The 26311-nt window shown below is 41.7% G+C and overlaps 1 protein-coding gene across 3 annotated transcripts in view; it reads left to right on the plus strand.

The window, feature by feature from the left end:
- TBL1X (transducin beta like 1 X-linked) overlaps positions 1–26311 on the plus strand; it is a 256272-nt gene that overhangs the window by 160553 nt on the left and 69408 nt on the right. For all 3 annotated transcript variants that reach the window (XM_055377011.2, XM_063702810.1, XM_063702809.1), the window contains exon 3: positions 16285–16372. The gene's annotated coding sequence lies outside the window, so the exon portion shown is untranslated. The remainder of the gene's footprint in view (positions 1–16284; positions 16373–26311) is intronic.

Below are 26311 nucleotides of genomic sequence, written 5' to 3' on the forward strand. Positions count from 1 at the left end.
GCTTATTTCAGGTACATTTCCTTTCCTGTTTATAATTCCAAAGTGTGGCTTCCTATCATGCCTTTTAAGGAACTATCTATTCCCATTGACTAGGAGATAAATCTCTGTATAGTGGAGGAACCAAACTGAGGAAGACTTCTCAAAATTGTTCTTTTTATCATACACTTTTTTGGAACGAAGTTTATAGCCAACTAAGAGGCAGTCTTCTATTTTTAATCTGTGATATTTCTGTAAAGTCATGTAAATGTCGTAACTGCAGTGTTTTCAAGTTGTTGTTGTTTTTGCAAAGAGCTGTTCTCTGCAGTGAGGGCTGAGTGTGACTTGTTAAAAATGAAATTCACATAGCATCCGTTTCCTCCGTTAGCTTCTTTCACTTAAAGGACATCTTCAACATATCATTTAAGGGCAACACTTGGTTCATAGTGTTTAATTTGTTGTCAGGAATGTCAGCCTCAGAACTTCTTAATATACACACCCAACTCTACTGTAGGTGCCTATATAATTTACATTTAACCTATTATTTTATTTTATTTTATTCATGAGGGTGATCTTAGGACCTGAGATAAATTTGAACAGGATCAATGCAAATCAGGCTATGTTTAAACCAGGAAGCAAAATTAAATTCTATTTTTCTTGTATTTGGGTTTTGTAGGAAATGGGGCATCGTGTTTTCTCTTTTGAAATTGTGTTTGAAGTGCTATTTGCATGAAGAAGCAGCCTGTTTTCTATTAGACTGGTAAAGTGGGAATAGTAGAAAAGAGAAAGGCGGGATTTGGGAAATGGGACATGAAGATGTTGTTAAATAAGGTATGCGTATAACTAAATGTGGCAAGAACAATGCTACTTAGATACGGAAGCTGCTAAAGTATTTTAATGTTCTCTTTACAAAAAAAATTTAAGAATTTTAACATCTGCTAGAGCTCAATCTAGTCTGAATTTTTTTCTCATCTGACCTTTTTCATTTTTCCTTTCTCAAACACACTTGCTCATTTAAAAAATTCAGTTGGAGAACCAAGTAATATGTTTCCATTTAAGAAAGCCACAGATAAATATTATGTTCCATTTGAAACTACAGCTGCACTCACTTGATACTTGTATGACTATTTTAAGTGCCTTTTAAAAAAATGGCTCAAATTTATCCTTTTGGGAGGGACTGGTGAAAACGTCTGCAGGTTCATCTTGGTTTTTAAATTTTTATGTGTTTAATTGTGGTAAAAACACATAAAAGTTTCATCTTGCTTTCATGTTTGCTTTTAAGGTCTGAGAATATTAATAGAACAAAAGGAACACAACAGCATTCCAATGACCAGTGAGTGTAGCTATTCCCACTGTGTGGTTATATTGTTTTTTTTACAAGCCTGCATATATGGCTTTACCTATATTTTAATATGTGAATTCATACAGTGTAACTATAAAGCATTGTGCTCACTTAGTGGCACAGAGAGGTTAAGTTATTGACTGGGGGACATGCAGCCCTCAGCACGAAATTCTGGGATTTAGCCGAGAACAGCCTCACTGCAGGATGGTGCTGCTTCTCAGAGTTTGCTAGCTTGCATTGTTAGAGTGTAATTTCTGGAAAACAAGGCCATACTGGAATCCGGAGGAGAGAAAGATGTCTTACACTGGGTATGAGTACAGTGTAGTTGAGATGTGCAAACAAGATGTAGGTAAGATAAAAGAAAATGCAAACTAGGCCGAGTGCGGTGGCTCACGCCTGTAATCCCAGCACTTTGGGAGACTGAGGCAGGTGGATCACGAGGTCAGGAGTTCAAGACCAGCCTGGCCAAGATGGTGAAACCCCGTCTCTACTAAAAATGCAAAAAATTAGCTGGGCACGGTGGCAGGCACCTGTAATCCCAGCTACTCGGGAGGCTGAGGCAGGAGAATCGCTTGAACCCGGGGGGGCGGAGGTTACAGTGAGCCGAGATCATGCCACTGCACTCCAGCCTGGGCGGTTACCCTTTTTTGGTTGTTTTTATTTTTTATTTTAAGATAGGTCATGTGCTGTAACGGGAAGCTGATGGGACTTAGGGTCAGACGACCTGGGATCATTCCTGGATTCCAGTCTCCCTGGCAATGTAGTAAAAGGTCTCCTCGTCTTTGAGATGTCGGGACGGTGATGCAGTGAGGGGCAGGGTGTTAGGGAAGACTAAACTCATGTAACACGAAGCATGACACGTGTCACGTGTGTATCTTTGTACCACAATATCCGTGGACATACATATTCCTGATCTGGTAAGATGAGATTCCATATGTTTTTTGAGACCTCAGCATCCCGTGCCCAGACACTAAAGTCAAAGGGGACCATCAGAGTCCCCTAGTAGTTTGGAAATTCTGATCACCAGTCAGCAAAGATATTTGACTGTTGGAAATTTTTTAAATGGTGAGCTCTCTTTTTCTGTTTCAAGATTCGGTCATCCTTTCTAATAGTAGACACAGAAGTCTTTTTGACAAAGGTAATGCTAGGCCCTGCACTGGCTGACACTCCATGCAGTGTACTGTCCTTCCATAGCCTGTGCCGTTAGTTTACAGAGGTCAGTAATACCTGCCCGCCCCACAGGGTTTGTGTCCAAGTGCTTCATCGTGGTAGAAGTGGTTTTTAATGAAACAATAGATTTCTTGGTCTTGCTTCAAGTGAAATCCCTGAAGTGTTTGCTTTCCCGATGATTTCATGCTGTAAACTGCCTATTTGTGGCCATGGCCCATGAGCATAAAGCAGCATCATTGCTATTCAGGCACATAAAAGCCAGATAGAAGAAAACCTCACTATTTAGCCATCGTGTCAGAGAGAGCCAAACTGCATGTCTTTCTGGGCCCTGGTTTTTAGGGGATCGAATGTCACCCAGACCTTGAGTCTTAGTTATCAGTGTCGCATAGCAAGAAAGGGCACTGAGGAATCAGAATTCTTACAAGGGTGGCAACGTTTATTTTATGAATTGAAAAATATTCCTATTCAGCAGCTGTAGTCACACAAAATTAGGCCTGATGTAAGGTTCCACACTTTTAAAAAGCATTGTATATATTTAACTAGGATTCTGTAGTCATTTATATTAGGAATATTGTTGCTAGTTGTTTTGCAAGTTTCCAGTAGCTGTAATGCAACTAGGGAAGCATTTACATATTGAAGGCAGGAGCCACCAATAATGTACGGATTTTAACAGTAATTAGGGTATCTGGGAATTGCACAGGTTTCATTCTCGAAAAGTTAACTGAATTGCACAGATCAAAAGTGAAATTCATTCACTCATCTAAACATGCACTCTGTTGCTTTCTTGGTGAGAGGAATGACCGACCTACTTGGTCTTCATGGAGCTCGGTCTCCTCATCTATAAATAATATATTAAGTGTTGATCTAAGAATCTATGAATCTGAATTTTACATAATGAGAGAGATGTACATGTGAGTGAAAAGCAAAACCCTGTGATAACTCATTTTTGTTCCAGCTACAATATTGTGGACTCTGTGGACTAACTATAGCCAAGACTTATCTGAGTCAGGAAGAAAGTATCATAGAAAATCCAAAAATTAATTGAAGGCAGTTGTTTGTAGGTACAGCCCAAGTGACTGCATAAATTTCACACCAACTAAAAGTGTTAAAGAGTAACAAGATGAAGGGGTTAGAATGATTTGTGATGGATACATTGTGCACTGGAAATTGTTTGTAAGACTTCCCCAATAATTGTGTTTCAGTTGCCCAATTCCTGTTTATTCTCATTGTGCAGAAGTAAGTTACTACTCCCTTCAATATAAATTAGTGTAAATTGTGAATTGCTTTCATCTAAAACAATGAGAGCACCCAACATGAAGCCGGGACTTGGGGTTCAAATCCTACCACTTGTTACCTGTGAAGCCAGCCTAGATTGTTCACTTACACTCTTCAGAAAGCAGCCTCTTTATCTACAAAATGAGAATAAACAGGGCTGATGTGATGGTTCAGTTATATAATGGACATAATATTAAATAGACTCTTTCCTTCTGAATGGGAAAGTGAGGAGTTACTGTATTTAGAAGATGCATAACCAGCCTTGCTGTTCAAGAATGTTAGGAATGAAAACAGTTGATATGTGGTTCTCATGACTCAATTAAAAGATGCTATGTTTGTGTAAAAATTAATAATACACTTCTGCTGAACTTGTGGAAGAAGCTTAGAGCAGAGGCTGCCTGTGCATTAAGACTGAGAGGACTTGGAAAGAGAAGATTTGTAATGTTTTCCTTTTACATTAGGGTTTCCTAACTGTGGCACTGTTGACATGTAGGGCTGGAGAACTATCTGTGGGAGGTCCTTCCTGTGCACCGTAGGAGGTTCAGCAGCATCCCTGGGCATCCCCCGCTGGATGCCAGCAGCACCCTCTCCGTATGGTGACCACCATAAGTGTCTCCAGACATTGTCCAATGTCCCCTGGGGGGCAAAATCACGCCTGCTTGAGAACCACTGAAAATTTCCCCAATATAAACATGCATTACTTCTGTAATTTTAATAGCAACTTAAAAAAAAAAATGTCATTTCCAAACTGACAAGGCTAGTCTGTCCAGCTTCACATATTGAAGACTCAGAAGAGTTGGACTTTTTTTTTCTTTTTCTCTTCTTTTTTTTTTTTTTTTTTTTTTTTTTGAGACGGAGTCTTGCTCTGTTGCCCAGGCTGGAGTGCAATGGCATGATCTCAGCTCACTAGCAACCTCTGCCTCCTGGATTCAAATAATTATCCTGCCTCAGCCTCCCAAGTAGCTGGGATTACAGGTGTGTGCCACCACGCCCAGCTAATTTTTGTATTTTTAGTAGAGACGGGGTTTCTCCGTGTTGGCCAGGCTGGTCTCAAACTCCTGACCTCAGGTGATCCTCCCACCTTGGCCTCCCAAAGTGCTGGGATTACAGGCATGAGGCACTGCGCCTGGCAGACTTGGATGTTTTTACGAGGCGTTTTGGGCTTGTGTTCTGTAAGCATCAGCTTAACAGAAAGCGATGTTGCATGACTGCCCCAAAGACTCCTGGTGGCAGCTGTGAAAGCATCCAGGGACCAAAACCTGTGTTGAGGTTGCCCTCAGGCACCTGTGGGCCTGTCAGTGGGGCCATTCTAATTAACCAAGACAAACCTGCTCTACTTGTGGAATACAGATCTTCTTCTGCATGTTAGTTGTCTGGGGTCACCTTGATGATATTAGTAGGTTATCTATTCTACTTTACTAATGTGTTAGGAGTGCACAGCTTAATCAATCTAATATGATATTGCTCTAAGGTAGGGCTCAGCAGACTACTGCACACAGGCCAACTGGCTTGCAGCCTGCTTTTGTAGGTAGTTTTATTGGAACACATACACATCTGTTTGCATAAACACACCCATTTGTTTACAGATTGCCAGTGGCTTCCAGGTACACGTGACTACGATGGCTGCAAAGTCCAAGATCCTTGCTATTTGGCCCTTTAGAGAAAATGTGTACCTACCACTGCTCCATGGTTCTGGAACTTTCTCCCCTTCTGTTGCCATATCTAGGTATATCTCCCATCTGTTAATCTCAATTTCAGAAAGGGGGAGGATAGTAAACAGCATAGCCAAACAAGACAAATTATGATAGAGAGCACTGTGAATATTTCAGCTTTATTCAGTGCTTTTAGTGAGTATCCGTGTGTTTCTCTGCATATCAGATGCATGTAACGTGTACCAGAGTGTATTTATTAAAATGCCTGGCTCATGTACTTGTTCATGAAAGAAGCAAAACACCATCGTTTTCCTTGATTTAAAAAAACGGTAGCAGCATTTGTGCTGGAGAACTTTGATAGAACGTGGCAGTTGCGTGTAGGATATTGGACCAGACAGGCTGTTGGGGCCAGAGTTTTAAGAGGGTTTCTCTAGAAACAGACCGTACTAGGATTACATGGGAAGTGAGTGTGGAATACTTCGGGATCGCTGATCGCCGGTTGTATGGGAGTGAGGAGCAGGACGGGGCTCAGTGGGGAGCTTTCTGGAATGCCAGTCCCGCTCTTTCCTGCATGTCTATTACCCCCGTCCAAGCACTTCCTTGGCTCTAATATGTCCTCATGAGCAGGGCCCATGACTTCCCGGTATTATCTTCTGGATAATTTAATACAGGGTTCAGGATATTCGTAAGTCCCATAAAGGTGTTTTAAGTGAACAGCTGAATGGCAACCTCAGTTTGATGATGCTCTGTCTCCTGGAGGGGCCTAATGTCTGGCTGTCTCATTCTAACAGACCAGCATCATCGTGTTGTGTTAAGTTCGCTTATTAATTCTCTACTAAAGGCATCTGCACTTAGTGTCCAGGAATCACTCGATGTTTCGTTTCTTCTTTTATGTTTTCTTTGCCTCTGAAATGTCTTCCACAGATTCCCTAAGGAGGTGAGGAATGGAGGAAGTTGTGAAGGAGGAGAACTGTAAGCTGAATAGAATACAGTCATCCCTCGGTATCTGTGGGGTATTGGTTCCAGGACCCCTGTATATACCAAAATCCAGGGAGGCGCAAGTCTCTGATATAAAATAGTGTCCTATTTGCATATAAACTATGCACGTCTTCCTGTAAACTTTAAATCGTAGATTACTTGGAATACCTAATACAATGTAAATACTATGTAAATAATTGTTATATTGTTTTTAAAATTGTTTTTATTGTATTGTTTTTATTTTTTAAAAATATATTTTTTCTTTCTTTTTTTGACACAGGGTCTTGCTAAGCTCACTGCAGCCCCTTCCTCCCGGGCTCAGGTGATCCTCCCACCTCAGCCTCCCAAGTAGCTGGGACTACAGGCGTGAGCTGCCACGCCCAGCTAATATTTTGTATTTTTTGTAGAGACTGGGTTTCACCATGTTGTCCAGACTGGTCTCGAACTCCTGGCCTCAATCAGTCCTCTCGCCTTGGCCTCCCAAAGTGCCGGGATTAGAGGCGTGAGCCACCACACCTGGCCTTAAAAATATTTTCAATCCGTAGATGCAGAACTTGTGGATACAGAGGGCTGGCTGTTGATATTTTCAAAGACTATATATCAACAACATATAATCAATATATAACATATATGAGATATATGGATAATATATATACATATATTCAGTAACAGGATATACATGTATTCAAAGTAGTAGGTTTGTTATAGACAGCATAGAGAAGACTCTGGCTTTTTAAATCCAGTTTCACAATCTCGGCCTCTTATTTATTTTGCTTTGATTTTTATTTTATTTTTGAACTTTTAGGTTCAGGGGTACATGTGCAGGTTTGTTACACAGGTAAACTCATGTCATGGGGGTTTTGTTGTACAGATTATTTTGTCACCCCCAGTATTCAGCCTGGTACCCGATAGTTAGCGTCTCTGTTCCTCTCCTTCCTCTCACTCTTCACCCGGCAGTAGCCCACAGTGTCGGCTGTTCATGTCTCAGCCTTTTCGCTGGAGTGGTTATACCATTTACCACTTGCTCTTTGTTTTCTCTTTGTACCACTTACTCTGTTTCCTTTTTCCTCGGTTCCTGTGTGCTTTTGCATAAATTGGGGCTTTTTTGTGACTATACTTCACAGTAAGCTTATTAGCAATAACTCATTGCTTTATTTTTTAGGGTGTTGCTCTAGTGTTGACAATTTTCATGTTTAACCTTATCACAATCTATGTTTGAAAGATATTTTACTTCACATATAAGAGCCTTACAACAATGTGCTTTCATTCTCCTTACATTCTTAGTGCTTTGTGCTACATTGGCCATATGTTTTACTTTTATACATGTTACAAACACCATAATACGTAGTTATTAATTTTGTACTAAGAAGTCAATTACATGGAAAAGAATTCTTTTAAAGAGAAGAAAATATTTTTTATGTTTATATTTACTATTTCTGCCACTTATCATTTCTTTGTGGGAATCCACATTTTCCATCCGAAGTTTTTCTTCCCCTTCATGGACTCCCTTCAATCTGTCTTGTAATGCAGGTCTACAAGAAGTGAATTCTCTCTGCTTTTGTTTGTTTGGTAAAGTCTTTATTTTGCCATCATTCTTTGAAAGGTATTTCATCTGAGTGTAGAATTTTGCATTGATACATCCTCTCAGTTCTTTAAAGATGTCATTGTCTTCTGCCTTGCATAGCTTTTGACAAGAAATTTGCAGTTTTTACTATCATTTTTCCCCTGGATATAACTTTTGGGTTGTTTTCTGGCTGCTTTTAAGAGTTTGTCACTGATTTTCAAGAAATTGATTGTGTCTTGTTGGGGTTTTCTATGCTGTTTATCCTGCTTGGAGTTTGTTCAGGGTTTTGAATCTGTTTTACTTTCCTTAACCGAGAGTTTTACAACTTTATTTGATCTTGGAATCCTTAAAACGCGTTTTTGGTTTTTGTGGTTTTTTTGAGACAGTCTGGCTCTGTCACCCAGGCTGGAGTGCAGTGGCCGCGATCTTAGCTTACCGCAACCTCCGCCTCCCGAGTTCAAGCGATTCTCGTGCCTCAGCCTCCTGAGTAGCTGGGACTGCAGGCGCATGCCACAACACCCAGCTAACTTTTTTGTATTTTTAGTAGAGATGGGATTTCGCTATGTTCGCCAGGCTGGTCTCGGACTCCTGGCCTCAAGTAATCTACCCACCTCGGCCTCCCAAAGTGCTGGGATTACAGGCGTCAGCCACTGCGCCCAGCCAAAATGTGTTTTAAGTAACATATTTTATCATCTCAGTACTAGTGTTTTATTAATGAACACTAAAACCAGTTAGAGAAACACTGATGAAAACCAGTGTTTGTTATTTTTACATATTTTTATAACTCCATATTGGCTCCTTGGACCTTTTAGAGTTGGGTTACGAGAAAGCAATTGGGCATTTGCCTGGTATTGTGTAGAGGGTATGCAAACACGGTTAGCTTGTGGAAAAGATATCAGTAACAATTGCCTGTGTAACCGCCAGCTTTATGGGAGTGCTCGAGTAGTAACATTTTTCCTTGTTTCAGCTATAAAAGCTATTACCACAATCTATCTCTCTCATTTTGTACAGTAATGATCCATGAACATACTAAAGGGAAATTGATGGCATACCCAGGGTTACCATTTACAGATGGCAGTACTGAAATGTTAATTTCAAAAACATTCAAACTGTAGTTTTCTTCTGTAGACATGGGACAAGCAATTTTTATCATTTAATCATGCAGACTTGGTTTTAAAAGAAAACTCTTTTAAGATGTTCTTTGGTTTTAATTTATAGCCTTCTAGTTTGCTTATAACATATATGCTTATTTTTAAAGAACATTAAAGGTTAGGCCTAAGGAATTTGTGTGCAAAATTGGTCATTGATTATTAAGAAAATAATATAGAACTTTTTTATGTCATAAATACAACTTTAAAAGGAAGGGGACTCTTCGGAGTTGCCTCTGAGGAGCACATATAAAAAAGAAGGGCAGAGGTTTACTACAGTGGTAAAAAATAATCCACCTAGATCAAGACTATTCCAAAAGTGAATTTAAAAAGAAAAAAAGATGAGATGGTAAGATATGAGGAAATAATGAATGCATTGTGACTTTCCACCTCCCCATACCCATTTTCATAGTTTGGTGAGTAGAAAGAGAAATGAGGATGCTGGCCCAATTTTGATTCCCAGGGGATGAGGCTCACACAGAACTGCCCTGCTTCTTGACACTATTATGATATTAAAAGTAACTTGTATTTTTATAAGTTATTACCATCTTGGCACACTTGCATTCATTTTAGTCAAGTACTGTCACCTTTAGATTTCAAGCTTGCAGAGTCTTAAAAAAAATACACATTGGAGAACACATAGTCTTTTAACAGTAAAATCTCAGCTTATTAGAATGTTTAGTGACTGAGGTATTCAGAGTCAGTCAGAAAAGTATCTTTAGGATTTCAGCATATGGAGATGTCTTTCATAGAGAAACCGGGGAGAGTCAGGCAAATCCTAGCATGTTGAGCATGGCGTATCCTCATCTGCATGGGCACTTAGACACCTGGACAAGTCCATTAGCAGTAAGGCAGGATAGAGGGGTTCACAGGATACGTGCTGCCCAGGATACGTACATGCAGCCCAGAGCTGGGAGGAAATCATGAGGACCGACTAGACATTTATTGTACAGATGCACGACTGGCTGGTATGGCCTGGGATATGGCAGTGAAGATACACCGTGAGGTTGTGGGAGGTGGGATTCACAGTAAATCCTAAATTCTTCATCTTTGCACTCACGACGCACAATAGCTGATCAAAGCTTTTAGCAAACTGCAGCAAATGAAAAGGCGGCAGAACCTCATGGTGACAAGTGCAAACCCTGGAGTCGGACTGCAAGCATTCACACCCCAGCTCCACCAGTCCCCAGCCCTGGGACCTAGACATGGAGCTGCATGTCAGTGCGTCTGTTCCCTCTGTGTGAGAACGGGATAGTAACAGCGCTCCCTCACACGCTCCTGTACACACGGAAACCACCACTGCCGTCGGACACAGTGTATGCTGTAGAAGCACTTATGGTACTAAGCACATTAAATATTTAAAATTATTAATTAGATTATTTAATCCAAGCTCAAAGCTCTCAGAACAGAGCCAGGCATGTAACAGGTACAATATACATGTTACCTATTATTATTATTTAATAGAGATGGGGTCTTGCTATGTTGCCCAGACTGGTCCTGAACTCCTGGCCTCAAGTGATCTTCCCACCTCGGCCTCCCAAAGTGCTGCAATTACAGGCATGAGCCACTGCGCCCAGCCTATTATTTTTTAATAACTTTATGTAACCCGGTGTTGCCAATTGTTTTGAAGTGTGGAGCCGTTTTTGAGATGACACATACTAAACATCTACTAAACAGCCTGAGAAACGGCACTCTGAAGAGCATGCCTTGGCAAACACTCCCCTACTTACTCTAAAACTCCAGTCGATTGGCTTCCAAGTTCACTTGGTTCTCATTTTTCCTGGCAACAACTCTGCAAATTATTACCCCCATTTGATGAGGTGCTGGCTGAGAAGGCCCCTTGCCCAGGTATGTTTCCGACCTGCCTGTGACAAAGTGTTAGATTCTGAAAGCCGGGAGTGCTGGCCTCTGTTAGCTGAGTGATACCAGCGTGGGGTCTTTCGAGGCTGCAGGCAAGATGTCCGCCCACCTAAAGGCAGGATGGGGGCTGGAGGGGCTGTGTCCCGGTGCCTCCTTCCTGTGGCTGCTGAGTCGGTATGGCTGTAGGCAGGGGGCCTCAGTGTTGTACCGTGCTGGCCTCGCCACGAGCACCCGAAGGAATTTTATCATACAAATTTGATTCTGTTTTATCAAGAGATGCCAGTAGCACCTCCACTTCCAGTTGGGACACCCCAGAATATCTCCAGACATTGCCTAATATCCCCTGGGAGATGGCGGGGGGTGTGGGGAGCGGGCGGCAGCGGGCACTGTCACCCCTGCTCCAGAACACTGTATTGAAATACAGAAACGTGATGCCAATCCCATGCTTTTATTTGGGGTTAAATGTGTAATCCATATGCTTCTGAGTGGGAAAAAAAAAACTTGGCTCCAAGCAGAAAATGGTGCATCCTTTGTTGTCATTGGGCAAATGCTTGGTAGGGATTTGATCTGTGTAGAGGAATGCTCAGTCTGCAGTGGCAGCCAGGTAGTGAGCATGTGCGGCCCTGCACACAGCATGAGCTTGTCAGACAGACAGTGCTTGCCAAGCAGGGCTCTGGCATGTGGTTGTTGTTGGCTATGGCTCTTCCATGGGCAGGCTCCTGGCTCCTCCTTGTGCATCCATCCCCTTTGTTGGCCACCCTGCCTGCTGGCCTTAGGCCTTCTGCTCCTTTCCCCAGGTCCTGGCTCTCTCCAGCTTGGCCTCCCTCCGCCCATCCTGTGCACCTTTCATTCCTGGGGAGGAGGAGACTCAGGTAAAGAGGGATAAAGGCAGAACGATGCCAGGCAATTCCACTGCTAGCCATTGCCCCAAGGACATGACTGTTCATAGCAGCATGGTTGACCCAAGCCAGGTTCCTGTCAGCTGCTGCCTGGAAAAACGCAACGTGGTCCAGCCACGCAGTAGCATAGGATTCAGCCATAAAAGGAGTGAAGCCCTGGAACGTGCTACAACATGGATGCTCTGGGAAAACATGCTCAGTGAAAGAAGCCAGATGCAAGAGGTCACATATTGTATGATCTCATTTAGTGCCCCAAATAGGGAAATTCATAGAGCCAGAAAGCATTCTGTGGTCACCAGGCCTGGGGGAGGAGGGAATGTGAGTGACTGCTTAGTGGGCACCAGAACTCCTTTCCAGGTGATTGAAAATGGTTTGGAACTTGACATAGGTGGTGGTTGCATAACATCTGAACGTACCACTAAATTGTACACTTTAATTTGGCCAGGCTCAGTGGCTCACACCTGTAATCCCAGCACTTTGGAAGGCTGAGGCAGGAGCATCACTTGAAGCCAGGAGTTCAAGACCAGCCTGGGCAACATATCAAGACCCCCATCTCTATATTTTAAAAAAATAAGAATTTTTTTAAAAGAAAAATAATAAAATGGTTAATTTTATGTTGTTACTTTTATTCCAACTGAAAACAAAGCAAAACAACAACAACAACAACAACAACCATGTATGGTCCAGGGGAATGTCTATGTTGGGCCTGAGGTGTGCTGTTCTGGTTTTTCTTAGGTGAATGGGTTCTGAAGGCTGCATCAAAAGAGGAGTCTTTAAAGTTGCTAATTCTTTCCTCATAGGAAAAGAATATAATTTCTCAAAATGACTGCTTTCGAGGAATGCCCGTTTCTGAATTTGAAAACATAGTATTAAAAAGAAGAGTCTCTCAGTGCTTTAGATTATTATTTCTTGTATTCGATGTAAAAATCCCTTACAGTGGTTTTACAAGTCTGCAGAGGAATTCACAAAGCACGATTGAAAAGTGATGTACAGGATTTATAGTTGAATGGGAACAAACCAGCTGATCTGCATATAGGATGAAATTTAGCTGAGGGTGCTATTGAGTTTGGACAACATTTGGCTGGACCTTTGTAACTCTTCAGCTCTATGAAACAATAGTTGTGTGAAGAATTAAAAGGTGGAAAATGAACTGTAGGTGGCTGGCTCACATATGCCTAGGTCTATTTCCAGACACAGCGAACAGTGAAATGACAGTGTCGGTGAGGCACCAGTTCAAGGAAATATACAAAGACTGCCTACTCATAAATACAGACACAATGGAGTGATAACTGGTGCTTGCACTTGGAGATCTAGAATTCTAAAACATCGGAAAACAATAGCAGACCATTCTGTGTCCTTTTCTTTAAAACTATCTCTTGAAATTTTCGTGCTTCCCCCAAGAACATCCTCAAAGATGCCAGTAAAGATAACACCACAGGAATCTTTCTGAATTCCAATATCCATGTGAAAAGGCTGCATTTTCTTCTGATTTTTTCACAATAGAATTAAGGCAGACATCATGAAGAAATGAATGTGTAGAGGACTTCCGAAATCTATATTAACATGTGTGATCAGCAACTGTAATGTTTTGATTGATTATATATGGTACATCTTTCATTCATTAAGCCAACTTTTATCAAGTATGTGTTATGTGTCAAGCCTGGACTGTAGAAATGAACTTGAAGAAGAAAGGACTCTTCCTCCTGTTCGGGTAGAAAAGGTATAATGCGTGTTATGGATGGTGTGACCGAAGGAAACACCGGATACCATGAGGAAAATTGAGATCATCACCCAGGGATTCTGTACTCTACTTAGGGAATAGGCTAAACATCAAAATACAGCAATTTGAGACAAAGGCAGGCAGTAGTCCCAGAAGGGTAGGTGTCAAATCCCCAAGAGCATCGGCGGATCCAGGTTCCTTTTGTGTTACTATCCTGCCTTCCTAAGGGTCAGACAGGCTCTCAAGCAACCCCCATGACCACAAGTTGTGCACATCCTTTCCGAGCTCCTCTCACCTACCATTGGCAAGAACTCAGTAGTGGAACGCCTGGGGTCTCTTAATGAGGTGTGCTTGTGTGACTAAAAGAAAAAGAGAAATTTTGGGGGAGGAGCAGGCTGGTGGATTTGCAGTTCCTAAATTATCTTGTATTTTATTTGATTACAGTGTTTGAATTCAGTGTTTTGAAGAAATGTATGTAGCACTGCAAGCTCTATTCTAACCTACTTTCTTTGGAGAAGCAGGTACATGCTGTGTTGTGTCAGCTTAGAGAGCCCCTTCAAAACCTCTCCATGTTCAGTGTGGAGGGACTGTCACTATACATGCATGGCACACCACACCAAGAACAGAGGACTACCAGAAAATTAGAATCCCTTTTATATTTGTCACATATCAGCATTTATTTAGTTGTAAAAATAAAGAGCATATGGCATTTGTTAAAATCGTTTGTGTTTCACACAAATATTTGGCAATATGTAAACTTTCTTGCCAGGGCTGTTTATTGTGGTTCTATTTGCGTACTAATAATGGGGAAATCAGTAATGACCAGGTGTTGGAAGGTCTGATTTCTCATTTAAATATATTGTTTCTAGCAATAAACTAATTATTTTTGACATGTTTCATAACCAGAAGAATGTTATTAACCAAAGTCATAATTCCTATTTTTGTGTTGATCACACACAGATGATAAGTTAATTATACTTATTGAATTTAACAACATATATAAGAGATAATCTCAAATTTCAAGACTCTCATTTGTGGGTTACCATCTGTTTTGGACCAAAGAATAGGAATTTGATTGCAAGCTTTCTTCTGAACAGCTTGTAATAAGAGCTGTTTGTATATTAATTACTTATTGAATTATTGTGGGTTTTAATGTTTTAATTTACAAGCAATTTGGAACTTATTGTGGTGACAGCTGCTCATATTTTGATACTTTATGGTATTTAGCAGTTTCATCATAAGGCTATTTTTTCCCCTGGTAATTTATAACCCAATCCTGAAAACAGTAATTTGGTCTCTCCAGCTCACTATAAGGAGTATTGTCCTGTTTCATCTCCACTGCAGATTTTTTTCATAGTTAAAAGTATATTTTATAAGCAAAATCAAGATTCCTTTGTGCCTGCTTCCCTGGTGCCCTTTCATTTCTATTCAGAGTTACAGATGAATTTAGTTTCACTCTCATTATTTTACTTCAGTGGTAGATTTTTTACAAATTGCCCTGGTTATTACTTTCATCTTGACTATCCTTATGGTTTTTGTTTTCAATGTACTGTAATGCAATTTAGGGGCCTGTGAACCTGCTTGTAGGTTTTTTTAAATCTCCTTCCTTTAAACAACATAACTATAAACATGACTCAGTGGGAATAATTTGCTTGAATTTCCTTAAAACACTTGAGTTTCTATATAAACTCCCTAATAAGAAACACCTTCACTCATAGCTTCACTTGTGGACTTCAATTATATTAAACCTGGTACCTTTTTATTATCACTGAAGACTATTAAATAAGAATTTAGAGAAAATGGTGGACATTTAATTTCCTTAGTTCTTGAATTCGTAGATGATAGAGGATAATTTATACTCTCTAGGAGGCAGGAATCATTCACAACCAAAGAAATTTTATAAGGTAAATATCATTAGGTAAATGGTTTACTGATTAGTATTTATAGTGACTGAGAAATAAAAACAATTTTTGATATAAAGGATTATCATTTTATGAGCCATAAACCTGGCTTCCTCATAAATCAGTGCAAATGGAACCCTTGTGAAACAGAAATGTCTGAAGAGTAAATGAAAAGTTGAGACGTTAGTGGGTGCCTTTGGTTTTCTTGATTTTAGGGGAGCCGGAGGAGAAAGGATTCTGACCCGTTTGTGTGTTTTTATGAGCACAGTACATGAGAATGCATATATGCACACAAATGTGCCTGGCAGAGTTATTGGAAAGCTAGCCCAAGTGATGGGGAATGTTTAGCTAAAGCGTGTTGTCTTCTCCCAAGGGTGTGCACAGGTTCATGTATCAGCTGAATAAGGCCCTGTTCCAAAAACTGATATTTCAAGGGAACCTTAATTTATCTTTAAATTTAATGTAATTTAAAATTAATTTAAATCTTTAAATTATCTTTAAATAATAGCAGTAGCAATAGCTGAGCTAACATTAATTTTATCTATTTTGAGACTCTTTTATTTCAGAACTTCTACATGCATAATGCCTGACCGGCCACTTTTAATTTCTCCTTTTTTTCACTTTGCAAACAAAACCTTACAATCTGTGCTATGGACTAAGACAGAAATTAAGAACCAATAAAATGTGTTAAGTTTTAATTAGGAAGAAGGAAAAACCTAAAGGAACGGGATGGTTGAGAGGTAAACACACCCCAATGATTTTTAAGTCTTTTGTTTCAAACCTTTCCCTTTCTCCCTAGGCTGGTCCCTGCAGACGGCTTCCCATTTTTATGACCGGATGCTGGGAAGCCTGCTGGTCCACAGGTCCATACATGAAGTCACCATAAGGTAAGCAGCCTAGCATGCCATTGGATCCTTGCCCTTGTACCTGAAATCCGTTTGAGGAGCAGAACTGCATTTTCCCAAAATGGAACCCCTTCTGTTTTAAATGATGTTGTCAGGGGAAGTGCCCGGTCTTTCTCCTTACTGAAGGTTGAAGGTAGTAGACAGACAATCATTAAATCATTGCGAGCTGCATAGTCAATTCCAAATGAGAAATTTGCCTTTTTACTGACTTCTGAGAATTTTGGGTTGTGTTTTTGTTTTGTTTTGTTTTGTTTTGTTTTTGTTTGTTTGTTTTGAGACAGAGTCTTTGCTCTGTCACCCAGGCTGGAGTGCAGTGGTGCGATCTCGGCTCACTGCAACCCCCGCCTCCCGGGTTCAAGCGATTCTCCTGCCTCAGCCTCTAAGTAGCTGGGATTACAGGCACCTGCCACCACACCTGGCTAATTTTTAAAATAGTTTCAGTAGAGACAGGGTTTCACCATGTTGTCCAGGCTGGTCTCGAATTGAGCCCAAGTGATCCGCCCACCTCGGCTTCCCAAAGTGCTGGGATTACAAGTGTGAGCCACTGCATCTGGCCTGCCTTCTGAGAATTTTGGATCCTGAAGGAGCTATAACAAATTTTTCTGGGTCTTACCAGGCGAGGATGACACCTTCTAAAATCAACCTCTCTTGTCAACATTATGAATTACAATTATGCAGACAAGTTAATTATAATTGGGTGCATGAGTATAGATTTTATTTGGCTCCTATATCTTAATTCTATGCTTTATCAGTTTCTTAATATGATTTGTGTCTGTCTCCAAATTGATTTGCTAGTTAACTTTGAAACTTATTAGAAAATCATGGAGATTACTATGTGTAAATCTGGTGAGATGCTAAGGTTTCCTGACTAGCACACCAAACAATTGTATGTGCACAGGTGTCAAGAGTTGAGAAGCCCGTAGCCCAAACTAAAACTGAGACCCATGCCCCAAAAGTTCTGTAAAAGTTATCTTATTACCTTTCGGTACGTGTGATTTTAATTTCATTTTACTTAATTGTTATTTAATTTTCTGTTTCTTTCTCTAATGCCTTTTTAGTTAAAAAAACAAACAAACAAACAAACCTGTAGAACTTGGGCAGTTTTAAAGTGTAAAGATAGAATTTTGAGGAAGCTTTTTGATTTACTATTTTAAGAGAACCAACTAGAACTAAAATGATAGACTTAAATTTAATTAAAATAAGCAGCTTACTGTTTGAGGTACTTTTGTTTAAAGCCAGACATACGCATATGTAGATTGTTTTAACAAGTTAAACATGTATAAGTATTTTAATGAAAGGTGTAGTCTGTTTATAAAAACAAAATTTGTAATGTATTAGTGAATTTGAATTTTCTGACTGGCTTTTTCACTCAGTATAATGTTTTCAAGGTTCATGTGCATTGTGGCATGCGTCATTTCTTTTTATGTCAGAATATTCCATTGTGTGGCTAGACCATGGATAGAACATATTTGATTCATGCATCAGTTGATGGAAATTGGAGTTGTATTTCCCTTTTGGTTGTTATTAAAAATGATGTCATGAACACACATATACAAGTTTTTTTGTGTGGACATATGTTTCATTTCTCTGTGGCATTTACTTAGGAGTGGGTCATATGGTACCTCTGTTGAACATTTTGAGGAACTGAATTTTTCCAAAGTGGCTGTTACACCAGTCAATATTTTTTGAAATGCCATTGAACCATATTTTAAATGTCAGAGGGAAGCAGGGAGGGGATCTTTCTCTCATCAATGTTTTGAGTGGGTATTAGTTCAGTACTTTGGGAACATAAGCTTCAATTTCATTGAATCCAGCACACATTGAATTTCTCCTCTGCGTGAGGTATCTGTGTTTGGCTTTATACCTCAGTCATTTATACATGACTGAGTGTTTTTGTAGCCTTTGATAACTTGTATGGTTTATACATGCAGATAGTCATTTGGCATTATCCTCAAAAATGGTACTCTATTGCTGTAGTTCATTAGTAAGGTTGGGAATAACCTACATAACATACTCTTTCTGCCTATGTTGCGTGCTGCATCTCAGAAAGTGAGGGCTTCTAACAGTTTCCTTGAGGTGTGTGTGGTTTCAACACATGTCCTCCTTTCAAAGGCATCCATCGCAGACCCTGGTGATAGTGTTTTTTGTATCTCAGTCTTAAAGGGGTTGGTATGGTTATGAGGAATGTTCACATTCAGGGGCGTTCACTGTTGAAGTTCTCAGGCAGGAAGATTCCAAGCCGAGAAGGGACTAGGCAGTCATTCTCAGATGTAGAGGTGGGAAAATCTGTGGTAGAGCAGGAAGGACTGAGAGCAGGCTCAGCAAGCATGTTCTGTGATGGGCCCGATAGTTAGGGGCTTAGGCTTCGCGGGCCAGGCGGTCTGTGCTGCAGCTGCTGTACTCTGCCATTGCAGTGTGAAAGCAGTGTAGGCCCTACGGAAATGTATGAACATGGCTGAGTGCCAAGAAAACCCTATTTATAGACACTGATACTGGGTTGCAGTTTGCTGACCCTAACCTAGAGGAACACAACTGTTTTCTTTCCACCTTTTCTAATTGTGGCCTTTTGAGTTGGAGGCCACCTGGAGGTGAGGCTCCGACAGGCCCACCCAAGGGCCATGATGTGATGAAGACAGAATCTAAATTGTGATTACGTAGCGAAGGCACTGCAGATATTTGGGGGTCAGGGCCTTTACGTAAGGAATTTGAGGGCCTTTCTGCCGCATAAGAGGGAGTGGCTCTGGGCCTGTGTAACTACCCTAACTTGGGTTCTCACCCTGGGGGAGTCTCCACCCCCAAGATACCTGGGAATGTGTGGAGACATGTCTGGTTGTCACCACTGGGGGAGTGGGTGCTACTGGCATCTAGTGGGTAGAGGCCCGGGATGCTGTCAAATGTCCCGCCGTTCACAGGACATCCTCCCCAACCCCTAAATGTCAAACGTGAGGAGACTGAGGAGTCCTGCTCACCGCTGCTTCTGTCAGCCCTTTATTTTGTACTTGTTGTCAGTCATATGGCTGTGGAATTACAGGCTATGGGGCATTAAATTACAAAATTTAGTACCTGTGTTTGCTGACATAAATATGAGGATGGTTGGACTCTGATCTAATATTTGGGTTCATGATGCTTTTAGTTTTTTCCTTTTTTAAAAACGTCTTTGTCATTCATTTAAATATAAGCCTCCAAAATTGATATAGGCCAGGCACGGTGGCTCACACTTTGTACTCCCTGCACTTTAGAAGGCCAAAGCAGGAGGATCACTTGAGGCCGGAAGTTTGAGACCATCCTGGGCAACATAGTGACACCCCCATCTTTACAAAAAAAGGAAAAACATAATAATTAGCCAGAGGTGGTAAGACATACCTGTAGTCCCAACTGCTCAAGAGGTTGAGGCAGGAGAATCCCTTGAGCCTGGGAGGTTGAGCCTTCAGCGAGCTATGATTGCACCACTGCACTCCAGCCTGGGCAACACAGTGAGACCCTGTCACTAAAACAAAACAAAATGCTGATATAACACTAAGATTTATATGAGATCCAGGCCACATTGGGGGATGGGGCACCGCCTGCCTTTCGAACTATAGGGTACGCTTCAGAGTTTATTTTTCACAACTTCACAGGCCACATCATATGTGTAGGTGAACCCACTGCTGACTCCATCTACTGCCAGAAAGAGACTCATCATGGTCAAATTAAATTCTTCATATGTCAGTGAAAAATCAGTGTCTTAGAGATATCATGACCAGAGTGCATGTATTCCTGAAATTTGTTTGAAGGCCCGGTGCACATTGTGTAGAAACTGTTCAATCTATCTTAAAGATAATTAAAATCCATAAATTAATTTCTGGCTCGAAAATAGGTCATAATGGATCTGGATATCAGAAGTGCTAGGTTAAAGACCACGGTCATCAGGAAAATAGGATGAGCTCCTGCTCCGTGGAAGCAGTAGCATCAGTGCCTTCCAAGGCAGTCTGCTCTGAAATCTTGGGCACGTGCATCTGTGTTGAACTGTGGCCAGAGGAGTAGAGGATGAAAGGGAGGCAGTGCTCTTTTTCTTACATGCATTGTCCGGCTCATGTGATGTGGATTTCCCTGGTAGTGGCTTGCTCTTGCTAGGTGGAGCATTTTCAGGAGAGCTTCCTTCCTGTCACCATAGCATCTGCCGTTGACGTGCATGTGGGCTTTGGATGAAAGCCCCAGCCAGCCACTAATTAACCCAGAAGGGTGGCGGGGCACAGAAAGGACCTTCTCTGAATGCCTCATCATGGGGATTTTTTCTTTTCTTTTCTTTTCTTTTTTTTTGGATGGAGGCTCGCTCTGTCGTCCTGGCTGCAGTGCAGTGGCACAATCTTGGGTCACTGCAACCTCCGTTTCCCAGGTTCAAGTGATTCTCCTGCTTCAGCCTCCTGAGTAGCTGGGATTACAGGCATGCGCCACAACGCCCAGTTAATTTTTTTGTGTTTTTAGTAGACATGGGGTTTTGCTGGGTTGGCCAGTCTGGTCTCAAACTCCTGGCCTCAAGTAATCAGCCCGCCTCAGCCTCCCAAAGTGCTGGGATTAACAGGCGTGAGCCACCATGTCCCGCCAGGGATGATTTTATTCTGTGAAAAGCAGCATTCCTTTTCTAACACAAAACCTCTCCTCTGCTCTGCCCTCCCAACCCTGTAGCCTCATTTCCTATGTAGTTGTTTTCATACTGATTATCTCTGAAGACATTGCCAGGTCGTTTTTGTTTGTTTTGAGACAAGGTCTTGCTCTGTTACCCAGGCTGGAGTACAGTGGCGCGATCTCGGCTCACTGCAGCCTCCACCTCCCAGGGTCAAGCGATTGTCGTGCCTCAGACTCCCAAATAGCTGGGAATACAGGGGCATGCCTCCACACCTAGCTAATTTTTGTATTTTTTGTAGAGATGGGTTTCACTGTGTTGCCCAGGCTGGTCTCAAACTCCTGGACTCAAGTGAGCGACCACGCCCAGCCGACATTCCCAGGTTTTCTTTACGTTTTAATAAATACGAGTAGTCCATGTTCAGAGTAGAAACTACACAACGTGTAGAAAGATACACATGCAATTGGGAGCCGTGCTTTTCCCACACAGCCCCCTGTCATGGACATTGCCCCTGCCTGAAATGCTGTTTTCCTGGCCGCATCTTACGCCACTAGTTTATTCCATATTTAAATGGAGGCGTCACTGCTCGGCATTGGAACTCTAGTAACGAAGAAATAATTCTTTGATTATATTTACCATTTCAGACCATTGACTCCAAGTAAATAAATACAACCGTAAAACTAATGGGAAATTTTTCTTTGCGGGGAATATTTTCTTACTGAAAGTATTGTATATCTGATTGTGGGTAAATGGAGAGAAGTGTATGAAAGAAAGCAAGCAACATAAAATATTTTTATGCATTTCTCCCCAAACTTTTCCTCTGTATGTGTTTTCCTACAGGTTTGGGTCAAACTGTAACCTTGTTGGCCCTCTTTTCTGTTTTGCTGTCGCCCCCTGCCACCCAATTTGGGACATATCATAAATATCTTTCCATTAACCTAGCTTTGAAATTTTTAACTTGCACTGGAAGACCACAGCGTTTAATGTCAAACAACGTAACTTTAAATCCTAGCTTCGCTGGGATTTAAGTTGGTTATCTTCCTTAAGCCTTTATTTGTTAAACCTATAAAATGGTAATAAGAGTAATGGTCATATTTATCTCTTGGAGTTATGACTGGTGAGATCGATCGTATCGTGCACATAGCACTCACACCTGATAGCTAGCATACAATCCATGCCGTGTATTGGTTTCTAAAATCATCTTCATGGCGGCCTGATAGTTCCCATATGTGTTCACTGCAATTTATTTCATCGTGCTGTCACTGGACAATGAGATTGTTTCAAGAACCACACATTGGCTTCTTTACAATTACATAGGATGAAAAGATGTGCAAAGTGGTAAAACAAGCCTGTGTCAGCCCCCAAATAAGCTGCTCCCCAGGCAGATGTTAGAAAAGGTGTATTGGGATTTATATATAAACTTTATACATACCTTTAAAATTCTGTCTTAAGCTGGTTACTGATTGTGAAATGAAAAACTCAGTTTACATCTGAGCAGAGAAAAGAGCTGCTGCCTCCAAATGGGCAGAGTTTGCTCGTTTCCATGAAGCAACTTGGAGAAAGAGGTGCCCTTTAGAGGCTAAGGTCAGTTCAAGCAGATCTTCCAGTGACCCTGGCTCGGTCCAGTCTGCATGGAGACAAGCCCCAAAGACCTGAGCCTTGTCCAGACCATCCCTCCAAGCAATGGATTCTTCCAGCACAGACGCCAACAGCCTAACTAATAGCAGCCTAACTAATGACACTCACTTTCTCAGGTGCCTTCAGAAACCAAGGGCTGCTTTAGAAGATCTTTAAGATGTTTACATAACAGGGCAAATGACTGAAAGATAAAGCTTCCCCTCCAGTGATGTCAGAGGAGCTCTGTGCGCTGCCCTTCCTACAATACACGCCCCCTTCATCAGCTCGTGCTTCCTTCGCTGTTTCAGAACACGGCTGGCTTCTTGGCAAGAAACAAACTTGCCCTTTCTGTCCTTAACTACCAGCACCAGCTCTCCAGCAGGCCCCATGTGATTCTACTTTTTAAGATAATTAAAACAGCAATTAAGATTTTGTTGTTTGGGGCCAGTGTTCTCCCAGAGAATGATGGCATATTGAGTGCTCTAACTACATACTCAATGAAATGAAACTCTTAAACAGCCATTTCTCCTGGGACCGAATGCTGAACTGTTTTGTGAAGGGAACTGCGAATTAATAGGACTTTTGGCCACCTTGAAACCAAGGCTTAAAAAAAAATACTATAAATAATCTCCCTTTCAGCTTCTTGACGGCTCTGAACCCCAAATTATCACTTATATTGAATTACTTATCTTTAGCAGAGAAACTTCAAAAATGCCATCAGCCCATGCTCGTTTGTTCTTCTTTGCCTTCTTTAAGCAGCACAGTGAGAGAATGTTGTGGCTTTAACCCAAAGTGGAAGGTGGTGGTTTCGTTTTTGCGCAATCACAACTCCAAACACCTCAAATCAACCTAATTGAAGGTGTCTTTAATCAAAGCTGGGTCAGGCAAGAAAATAAACACAGTTGCTCTAATTAAGACTCCCCTCTCATCCCCCTCCTGTTTGGGGGCCAAGGAGGAGCTGTGAGTGCTGCCAAAACTCTCCTTTATTTTAGAACTGGAGAAACTGGAAAACATCCACAGGAGTTCTCAGAACTCGAAGGCTGGAAGCGGATGCTGTTCGGGAAACCGGTTAGGTGTTAGAATGCGGCTTGTGTCTCCAGCTGTACATACTAGCAAAGAATGCCCAAACACAGGCCTCTGGTGGTAGTTCTTTTTGGTTGGGCTTTATGTGTGCCACCTTGCCTGCTTGACATTGCTGATGAGCCAGGACGAGGAGTCGAGCCCTGAGTGGTCATGGGCGAGGCAGGTGTGTGTTTCCCTGATCCTCTCCTACTGACCTTTCAGGTCTCTCTTGGGGAATTGCTGGAGGAGCTAAAATGCCAGCTCCCACATACTGGATATTTTCTGTGCATCGGGCTCTGCATAAAAGCATTGACTCCTCACACTCTCCCCTTTACATAGGGGCTATTTGATACTCAGTTTAGTGATAAGGAAACAGCCATGTAACTGACCCTCCAATCCCAGGGCTAGATAGTGGTGCGGCTGCCCCTAGAAGTCAGGGTCTCTGGCGCTTGGCCAAAGGCTCCCTGAATCCCACATCTTTACCTGTTCTCTGTGTCTCTCAGGACGTGAGCTACCTTATCTCTAGCCAATAAGCCTATACGGATGGGAACTCTCACCCTGATTTACCCTAACTTTATTGTAATAAAGTCATAACTGTCATAAGAAGTAATAGTTGCAATAAAAAGTAGTAATTGTAATAAAGCATGAACATTCCAAACTCCATGTTATTTGTCCACAAAAATAGTTCTTGGCACAGAAGACAAAGGCGGACTTCTTCCCACAGAATACATAGCTGTCGATGGCACTTTGCTTTGAACCTTGGTGTAGAGGGCAGTCCTCATGCCCTGGGCTGAGGGGTGCATGTGACACATCATTAAAAGTCAAAAATCATTTTCATAGAGCAGGTCCTCCCCACATGTACACCCAGAGCTCCTGTGCTTCTCTCCTCTTTCTCTGACTTCTTCCAAAATCGTGGGTCTTGTCTCCATCAGTCAAGAATTTAACTTTTCTTCCAAAACATCCCCCTCCTCTTCCGTGAAGGAAGGTGCTTGTGGACTGGCCTTAGGAAATGTCGCCCAGACAGGAACGGCACACCAGTGTGCCATCACTTAAGCCAGAAATGAGGTTTGCAGTGACCTTCTCTGTGCTTGAGAGTTCTGCTACACTACGAATACCACTATAATAACAGCACATTTATTTGTGGGAAATTAAACAGCAAAGTCCTGGGTGGGAGATCCATAATTTACCATCTTCCTGTGAAATTTAGTTCTGGTCTTAGAAAAAAGAGGAGGAGGAGGAATTTTTATTCCCAGCCTTGTGTGTGGTGAGGTTTGTCTGGAACAGTGGTTCTTGCAGAGGAATACTGGCCAGGTGACTCACTTGAGTCAAAAAACTGAAGAAGATCCATGAAAACAACCACCACCTTCAAGTGAGCCGCTTAGAGATAAGCGCAGCTAAACGCCGGGACACCCAGCTGATGGATGGTTTCTCTTGATTTTGTTGTGATGAAGCCCACAGAGCTGAAGGGCATTAAATACAGCTGTTGGGGTTAGGAGTCCATTCAGAGAATATTCTCATGCTTGTATCTAATAATCTAAGAATATATATGTAGATTCTACAATTTTTGGAATTAGGTTTTAAAAGAAAAATAATCATTTAAAAGCTAGCAAAGTAAGTGTTTGTTGGGGGAGAAAAGTTTGATCCAAATATTAAATCAGTCTTAAAAAATTAAAATATGTACTTGAGATGGAGCAGTCAGTCAGTCTTACCAAACATTACATCCTGGCTCGATTGCAGGCCATGGATAGTTTTTGTTTTGTTTTCTCTTCTGCTTAGAAATCAAAACCCTTTAGAAAGTTAACAATGTATTGGGGAAAGCATTCCAATCCTTGGACCCTAACTTATACACTTAAAAACAATGAATCTGTGATCAGAAAGCAGAAAGCCAGAGCTGAAGCAGAAGTTTTTCTAGTTGGAAGAAAGAAAGATGCATAATGCAAATTAGAGGAACGGATAATTAAAAATGGCCCGTAATCCCCATCTCCTCAGGATCTTCTCATTCTCCATAGTTCTATACAAACACATGCACAGACACCTGTATTTATCACAGATGCTCCTGGGGTGGGGAATATTAACCAGGCTGTGTATACAGGTGTTTCATCTCCACAAATCAGAGTATCTGCTCTTATTTTGAGGCAAGATCTCACTCTGTCACCCAAGATCTCACTCCACTCACTGGAGTGCAGTGGCATAATCATGGCTCACTGCAGCCTCAGCCTCCTGGGCTCAAGCAAACCTCTTGCCTTAGCCTCTTGAGTAGCTAAGACCACAGGCATGTGCTACCATACTTGGCTAATTTTTAAATTTTTTTTGTAGAGACGGCATCTCCCTATGTTGCCAAGGCTGGCCTCTAACTCCTAAGCTCAAGCGGTCCTCCCATCTCAGCCTCTTAGAGTGCTGGGATTACAGACATGAGCCATGGCGCCCAGCTGGTACATTTTCAGTGGTCAGGTCACCAAGCGGCATCTGAGCCTGCACCAGTTGCCTTACTTTGTAAATGGAGTTCATTTCAAACACAAAATGCTTATTTTTCCTCTAAAGAGCAATGGTTCTCGGCCAGCTGCAGTTTTGCAATGTGTGACATTTGGCAACGTGTGCAGGCATTTTTGGTTGTCACCACTGCAAGGAGGCTGGGGGAG

The sequence above is a fragment of the Gorilla gorilla genome, chromosome X (assembly GCF_029281585.2).
Source record: "Gorilla gorilla gorilla isolate KB3781 chromosome X, NHGRI_mGorGor1-v2.1_pri, whole genome shotgun sequence".
Classification (NCBI taxonomy): Eukaryota; Metazoa; Chordata; class Mammalia; order Primates; family Hominidae; genus Gorilla; species Gorilla gorilla.